Source organism: Bombyx mori, chromosome 19 (assembly GCF_030269925.1).
Source record: "Bombyx mori chromosome 19, ASM3026992v2".
In the NCBI taxonomy this organism is placed as follows: domain Eukaryota; kingdom Metazoa; phylum Arthropoda; class Insecta; order Lepidoptera; family Bombycidae; genus Bombyx; species Bombyx mori.
In genome coordinates, this window is record NC_085125.1 from 7155838 (window position 1) to 7165201 (window position 9364).

General features: G+C 36.1%; 1 long non-coding RNA gene across 1 annotated transcript; it reads right to left on the bottom strand.

The window, feature by feature from the left end:
- Positions 1–3740: 3740 nt before the first annotated feature.
- LOC134200673 (uncharacterized) lies at positions 3741–8893 on the bottom strand. The gene is made up of 2 exons (XR_009975685.1): positions 8770–8893; positions 3741–3970 (listed from the first exon to the last, which is right to left on the bottom strand). It is a non-coding gene; the product is annotated as an uncharacterized LOC134200673 (long non-coding RNA).
- Between the last annotated feature and the right edge of the window lie 471 nt (positions 8894–9364).

A 9364-nucleotide genomic window follows, 5' to 3' on the forward strand; every position in this document is an offset into this window, starting at 1 on the left:
AACATATTTCTTATTTTTTTGCTACATTTATTATCGACGAATTTTTGCTCGCTCAAATAAAAAAAGATACATACCACCGGAAAAAGTATGACACCCCAACCGGCATAGGGCTGTCCACTTCCTTTTTCATCGATCTTAATATAAAATTACTGATTATTTCCTATTTTTGGACTTTTTTTAATGTTACCTTTTTTATTACGTTAGTCTAACTATCAATCCAGCACAGCTCTGTCGATAAGCGTATTTATGGATGTCAGTTGATCGTGCTAATAAATAAATAAAATAGTTATGATTATCGTCTAGACCCTAGATAATGCTTCTTCAGACTCGTTAAACACGACTTATATTACGAGTCAACTAGTAATTTCTTAAATTTTTATTTAAAAACAAAAGATGTTCTCATTTAACATAATATTATAAAAGGCTTTCCGTTTAGCGAAACATTATATTGTGCAATCATTTAGCAAACTGATAGCATTGTTTGGTAGCTGCATTCCTGTGTGACGTCACAGTTTACCAGCGGCAAACTGAAAAATAACGCGTGTCCGAAAACGTTTATACAATGTTGTTTGTAATACACTACTAACAACTTTATTATAAGAAAACAAGGTCAAAATTAACGGATGTGTATTGTTTTTGAACATTCCTTTGTGTCAGAACTGTATTGTAATAATGATCTGGGTTTTTTTAGGATGTGAAGGAAACTGTTTTTATTTGCCGCCAATGAAAATATGTTTTTGATACAGCAATTAGAATGCTTTATCGAAATATAAATAATAATAGGTTGGGGAAAAAGTTTTTTCGCATTTTTCACAGAAAATTCACAACATTTTTTAATAAACTTTATTTACATTTAACTAAAGTATCTAGGTACTATTTTCTTCGATAACTTTTTGCCATCTTGTAGGTAGGGACATGATCCCATTGCTATAGAAATTTTGGGGCTTCTGATCAAAATACCGCGACAATTAGTTTTGACAGTTCTCTCGTGATGTTAACCTGACACTGCCTAAAGAATTCTGACGATACCGAAACAGGTGGAAATCTGAAGGTCTAGTCCAGGAAGGAAGGTATAGTCAGGACTATACGGCGGATGCATTAACACCTCCCGGCCAAGCTCTCTTAATTTTTGCTGAGTAGCTAAAGTTTCTTTCAGTGAGCTCGTGAGGTACCCAAATGTCGAGCTTTTTTGTGTAGGTACGCAGTTTTTTTTTCAATTGGGCCAAAACTGTTTTATGTTCAATTCCCAGTTCTTCAGCTACGTCGTAACTACTGATATGCCGATCTTGCTCCACTTTTTCTACTTTTTTTTACTTTTTTGTAGTAAACTTTTAAAATGTATCGAATTTCTTCATTAGGTTCACTCATCTTGACAGTACGAAAAATAAATAAAAATGACACATTTTCCTAGTTTGAATTCTGCGCCATTTTGAGAAGGCGGCACGACATGAGAACCCTCTCATCGTAGCCGCTGGAAATTACATACCCGACCCAGTAAACCGAATGGTAAACCGTCGACGTCGCCCAAAGCACGTCATTACGGATCCTCCTAATCCATTAACGGTGCTTTTAGGCACCACAAGCACCGGTCACCGTCCTCGTCGAACCCGTCGCTTGCGACGAAGGGCTCGACGAGCGAACTAACCCATAGACACAGCCCACTGAGTTTCTCGCCGGATCTTCTCAGTGGGTCGCGTTTCCGATCCGGTGGTAGATTCTGCGAAGCACTGCTCTTGCTAGGGTCAGTGTTAGCAACTCTCCGGTTGAGCCCCGCGAGCTCACCTACAAACGTTAGGGTGAAGCTGAAATAGTCTCTTAAGGCTATCAGCATAGGTAGGGAAAAAAAAAGAAAAAAAAATTATTTGAATTCGGAATTATCTTCTTTAAAATTTAAACTTTTAATGATACCAAAACCAGCCAGATACAACTAGTATAGCCAAAGAGATTTTATTACAAGTTTATACAATCTATAATGCAAAAAGACTTTTCCCCCAACCTATTACATCAAAATGAAAAAATGGTATTTAACTTAATAATATAAAACATATGCCATCCAATTTCACTTTTGATGTGTGGAAAAAAACTACAACGTGAATTGTGTTTTATGGACAACACGATAAATGCCAATATTAAAAACAACTACTGTTATTTCCTACAGTAAGAGTAGGCTTTCGGTACTCTACACCCTTTACCCTTGCCGGTGTGATTAAATATTCGTTCGTATTAGTTTCAGAAATATACTTAATCATTTCATAGTTTCTGATTTATTAGATGAGATTTAGTATGTATTTGATGCATAAATATTAAGTTATGAATAATCATAACTTAATAATAATAAGTAGAAGGAAAACGTCCTAGAGGTCGGAGCCCCAAACGTTGGTCCGACCAGATCTCCGAGCAAACCAGCGGACCACTTAGCGCTGCACTACACCAGGCAACTGACCGGAACCGATGGAGGCTGACAGTCGACAAGCTAAAACGGAGTCACGATCCTCAGCAATGAGGGAGCGATGGAGAAGAAGAAGAAGAATCATAAAGTACCAACCAGATCAATGACTTCTTAGTGTCGTTAGAAATATCAAGGTATTACTGGCAATGAAGGTTAGTCCGATATTTTTCAAATAGCGCCTTGCCCATTGCGACATGAGGTGAGTGACATTTTTGCTATTATTTTAAAACAAATTCGCCCCCTTTTGATGCTTCAGGTGGTCTGTAAGCTAGCGACATAAACTGTAAGTGGATTCATGTATCGTTGTTAATATCTTTGCAGAAACATATTAATTGCCAAGGAGAAAATGACCGGAAATCATTAAATTTAACCATTTGCTTTCATATTTTCTTCAAGGTTCATTGTGAAAGTTTACGAAATAAAACATCCGCTAAATTGTTATTGTTATCATAATGTTTTTTTTTTTTATATCTTTATCAATGTAAATGATTTGAGCAATATCTTTTTTCCGTGTATTTTATAAAAAAAAAAATTTTTTTTCTCGCCCATGTAGGCAGACGAGCATACGGCCCACCTGATGGTGAGTGATTACCATCGCCCATAGACGTCAGCAATGCCAGGGGCAGAGCCAAACCGCTGCCAACCGTAAAATATTGTTTTGATACTCGTCAAAGGGGTAGTACACACCTCGTATCTCAAAAACAAATTAATGCTATGAATTTAATTCATTAGTTTCATCATCAATAATAATTCGTCTATAAATTTCGAAATTTTGAACGTAGCCAAGGATTAATATTTTAAAACAGGTTTCGTCCTTGACCTAGAACACTGTAATGTTTTTGAAACGTCAATAATATAATTTGTGGTCATTAAAAAAAAAACGCTACTTTTATTGTGTCTACATCTTGCAAAAACCGTAGAAAATATGTTTTTTTTTTATTTCATAGATGGGTGGACGAGCTCACGGCCCACCTGGTGTTAAGTGGTAACTGGAGCCCATAGACATCTACAACGTAAATGCGCCACCCACCTCGAGATAAGTTCTAAGGTCTCAAGTATAGATACAACGGTTGCCCTACCCTTCAAACCGAAACGCATAACTGCTTCACGGCAGAAACAGGCGGGGTGGTGGCACCCACCCGCGCGGACTCACAAGAGGTCCTACCACGAGTAATTACGTAAATTGGTACCCGCCTGCGGGATTCGAACACCGGTGCATCGCTAGATACGAATGCACCGGACGTCTTAAACGTCAAAAATGATTTGTGGTCATTAAAAAAAACGCTACGTCTTGCGAAAATCGTAGAAAATATATACAATAAAACAATTTCATTTCCCGTTAAAGTGCTATTGTTGTCCATATTTCATTTATATAGAATCGAACATACTACCGCGGTGTCCGTAAAGGTTGGATTTCCCATAAATGGTACCTACAGATGTCGGCTCAGTTCTCCTCATAAATCATCGCGGACTGTAACTTAATACGATCGCTTTACACGGTCCTCTATAGATGATAGTTTACTAGAACAGAACAATTATTATGTTTATTTGGACTTGAAAATAAATCTAAGCGTAAGGATTGGTTGTGTCGTTTGAACCTTGGCTTTAGAGCAATATTTTTGTTTGAGTTTATTAACGCATTTTGATTTGGTTATTCGAAGTTGGTCACTGAGAGCGTAAATTAAATAATGAAATAAGAAAAAACATAAAAATGAAGTGATTTTCAGTAGCAAAATGAGATTGAGAAGCAATCACAAAATGCTATCTATTTTATTGGTTAGAGAAAATTCTAGAGCATTTTTTTATATTGTCTATATATTAATATGTGAAGCAAAAACTTTGTACCCCTTTTTACGAAAATTGCGCGGAAAGAGGAGTATGAAATTTTCCACACTTATAGAGAATATAGAGAAGAAGTGCACAATGCTAATATTTTTTTTAAATAATGCATAAAAGATACATTAAATCAATAAAGAAAACATTACACACACTACATACCATGTATTTGACGCACACACGCATGCATACTATTTATTGTCAAACTTTTGTTCTTGACGTCTGTTGTCAAATTGAGAATAGATTAAATATTTTTTGTCTTTGTTAATATTTTTTATAGTGTAGTCTTAGAGAAATTTGTGATTATAGAAGTATAAAATACAATCATAATAGTGTACAAACTTACAATTCCAATTAATTATAGTACAATTTCGACTACTGCGGGACCTCTAGTTTTAATAATTATCTATAGTCACTATAATGTCAAACCATATTTAACAGTTTATTTGAGTGCGAACATGAAAATAAAAAATATTTCACATAAAAAAAAAAAAACAAAAATATTTTTGTCAATTTCTTTGGTGAAAATTAAATTATATTTGGAATGACGATTACAACAGCATCGTTTTGATGAGTGTTGTAAATTCGTCATTGAACCGAATGGAAAAATAAATTCCACAATCAGCGCCTGTCACATACGCCATGCGTTCATGCAAACAACAAAACTGAAATCACACATGTGATAATTAAATTCATTTCCTACATTTATTTGCTTAAGTTAAATTGGGACGCGTGTGACAGAAAGGTAAATTGTGATGTGTATACAGAGTTTACTTATTCTAGATTACCGCGGTATAAGTTCGTGTTGTTTAAATCATTTGTAATTAATTTAATTAGTCACAAATGTTACTCACGCATGCGTAATTTTATCCTTAAAATAAATAGTTGAAAATTGTGAGTTCTATTCTATTATTCATTGTGGTTATGACTGTTTTATAAATAAATAAGCGCCCATAGGGGCCTCTCAATTCATGCCCCAAAAAAAAAAAAAAAAGCTTATTGTCAGAATAGCCACTTTTAAACCGTTGGCGAAGCGTAAGCTCTTTATTGTTTCAAGCGCTCTAATTACATAATTAAACTAATTTACAATATTTAATAGCAAAAAGAAAACTTTTTCAATGCATTTCTTATGCACTATCTAGCAATGATAGATCAATTCAGCCCTATACGGCAGTTCGTTGACCCTGGGGCCTTGAACAAAAATAGCCTAACGAATTTAAACAAAATCTACACAATGATGTACACAAGTTTGTTTACCGATGATCTAGTGTACACAAGATCGCATTCTTCAGACAAAATTTGTTAAAAACATTCCCTAATTTAGTATGGATTTTATGTGTACACTTATATTTTTTTATCAGTCACTTTCAAGAGTCACCCAGGGCGATGATTATATCAATATATTAGTTATTTAGCTCACGTTATGGTACAAAATATGTTTTAACTAATACTAGAGATCCCGTAGTAGTCGAAATTCGACTATGATTAATTGGAATTGTAAGTTTGTACACTATTATGGTGGTATTTTATACTTCTATAATCACAAATTTCGCTAAGGCTACACTATTATTGCGTCGTAAATGTATTTAAACGTAAAAAAAGGAGAAAAAAGACAACCAATAATTGCATTTATAAATTAACTAGCGACCCGCCCTCGCTTCGCTTCGAAAACATTAAAACACACATGAAACCAAAAAAAATGATTAAAAATTAAAAAAAGTAGCCTATGTTCATCAGGGACAATGTCGGCTTCTAATGGAAAAAGAATTTTTGAAATCGGTCCAGTAGTTTCGGAGCCTATTCGAAACAAACAAACAAACAAATCTTTCCTCTTTATAATATTAGTATAGATGTTTATCTGTCAATTGTAGATCGTCAATTTTTAATTGAAATATAAAGGTCGTTAATGTTTTGAAAATGTCATGGCTTGACGATTAAGCCGCCACCTGTACTCGAATTAGTATTGTCGATGCCGAGGTTTAAATCCTAGAGACACACAGCCAGACATACCCCTTTTTTTATTTAATTAAATAGGTATATATATATATATATATATATATATATATATAGACGATCCACGCTATAGAAACAACAACAAGTAATAAAATGTAACCCTCAAATTTTTATATAATCATTAAATTTATTAAAATCATATTTTATTTAATATATTATTTATAAAATCATATTCTTATCTTACAGAATTACCTACGTCCAGGATTTGCGGAAGCCAAAGAAAAATACTATTTAAACAGTAGAGTATGTAACGATATCTATAATTAAAAATGTCCGAATATTGACGGATACGAATAGATTGACCGATATTCGTGAATATCCTAAAATATCCATCGCGTCTTTTTCAGTGATGCCTAATCCTCACAAATAGATATGTACGTAAGATGATTTATTCGCGTAATACACGTACTATTGCCGGTAGGAATGTTAAGTAATGCGTACGCGTGATTCAGACGGTCGGTTTGATGAATGCACTGATGTTTTGGCGGCGAATCCAGATGTGTTTTTGTGTCTTTAGAATTTTAAACTCTAAAAGAAAATGTAGAAGGCCAATGTGTCTTAGTCATACAGCCAAAAGTTTGATTTAGTGTATTCTTCTTGACACCAAACGTCCAGACGACGTTAAATAAAATGAAAATGTTCAAGCCTGGTCATAAATTTTGTCACAATTTAAATTTCAAATACTCACCAGTGTATCAGTGCTTGGATTCATTTCGCATAAAGAATTTTCATGCCAGGTTAAAACGACAAAGTTTTTTTTTTACTGCTTAGATGGGTGGAAGAGCTCACAGCTCATCTGGAGTACTGGTTACTGGAGCCCATAGACATTTATGACGTAAATGTGCCACCCACCTTGAGATAGAAGTTCTAAGGTGTCAAGTATAGTTACAACGGTTGCTCCACCCTTCAAACCGAAACGCATTACTGCTTTACGGTAGAAATAGGCAAGGTGGTGGTACCTACCCGCGCGGATTCACAAGAGGTCCTACCACCAGTATAACACAGTACAGTGTTTCATTTGAACAAATGAACTGGAATTAAAAGGAAGAAATGTAATTGTTTTTTTTTTTTTTTTTATGATTGAAGGATTACTGGTGGCCCGGAGGCCTTTCCAGTTTCACCAGGACAGGTGGGCGAGCAAAGGCTCAGCCAGGAGGGGTGGGATTTGCTAACAGCTGCCCGAGCGCCTCCGAAGGAGACCTAACAACTCAAGAGTAGCTGCTTCGCGAATGAATCTACTACCGGATCGGAATCGCGACCCGCTGAGAAGATCCGGCGAGAAACTCAGCGAGCTGATTCATGGGTTAGGTTGCACGGCGAACTCTTTGTCGAGTTCGACGAGTACGGTTACCGAGGTCCCTAAGCCTGCTCCTAGAGCTGAAGGCGTCTAGTGCAAAGGTTATTGGATCTGATGGATCCGTAAGGACGTGTCTAGGGCGTCGACGGTGACTGGCTCCTGCATGATCAGGATTCGGGGAGTAGTCAGCGGCGGCTACGATAAGGCGATTATCATGACGCATAGCCTTATCGAAGTACCGTTCCGACGCTGACTTCATGTATTTCTGTATAGATTCGAGGCCCAGATCGTCGTGTAGGTCAACGTTCCTCACGAACCACGGAGCTCCGACGGCTAACCTGCAAAAGCGGGATTGTAGAGATTGAAGGGTGTCTATGTGCGTGCGGGCCGCGTGAGCGAACACCACACTCGCGTAAGTCATGACGGGCCTTATGCAAGTTTTGTAAAGTGTCACCTTGTTCCGAAGGGACATTTTACTCCGCTTACAGATCATGAGGTAGAGTCTACCGAGAATAAACGCGGCACGGTCACGGACTGATTTTATATGCGGGCGGAATGTCATCGATGCATCTAGGGTAACGCCCACGTACTTGACCTTCCTGGCCTAGGGTATGGATTGACTAAAGAGAGTAATCGGGGGTGAAATGAAATTGTGACAGTGTCATGATATTATGAAGGCGCGCCAAGCGATATTTTAACATTTGACGGTAGGCAGCGGCTCGGCTCTGCCCCTGGCATTGCTGAAGTCTATGGGCGACGATAACCACTCACCATCAGGTGGGCCGTATGCTCATCTGCTTACAAGGGAAATAAAAAATTTAAAGCCAGAGAAACCCTGGACTTAGTTTACACAAAATACTAGCAATTAAGGAAAAAAAACGTTGAGAGTAAAAACAAACAGAATAACAAGTTCTACATCGACTACAGTAAAGAATCAACCGGATCCCCAATCCCAGGAACATCCACTTACAATTCAAATATAAATAGCTATTTTCCCGGGTAAAATGTATAAAATCGATTGCTGTTGTGTGTCAAAATATTTACGAACATTGGGAAACACTTACTCCATTAACGTTCGAAAACCGAAATCGGATATTCAGATAAGATTCAGTGTAAAAATGTGTATCCAAAATTCACTATATACATAGTTCAACGATTATAATGAAAATTTTACCTTGAAAAATAAACTTCAGAAATATACATAAGTATACGTGGGATGGTATGGCGAAATCTAATGAATATATTTTGTTTAACAACGAAACTTTTATTTTTTCAAAAAATACTATTCGTAGCATCGTTATTTCAATTTGATGACTGTCATTTACATTTTATTATTTTAAAATAAAATTAGTGTGCCAGTGTGAATTAACCAAAAAGTACCGATCTTCCCACTTATATAATATGTAACCTCTTTACGATTTATGTCATAAATAAGGTTATAATAAGTTGTACAGGTGACACATAAATGGTATTTTGAATATTGAAACATAAGAACTGATGAAGCAATAGCTTAAATATTGTTTCTCTAAACAGAGCAACTCAGTTTGTGCTAAAGTTTTACTGGGCTAAACTTTCTTTTATGGTCATAAATTAATACATCATATATATAATTAATTATTCTAATTCCGAAAACATAGAATGTATATATTTTACACACCGGAGATACTCAAGTTACCGTTGACACTCATTTATTACGTCAACGCTGACAGCTGTCAAGTAATTAGCTTATGCCCAGTGAAGTGTTTTAATGTTTACTTTCATTAGTTGAC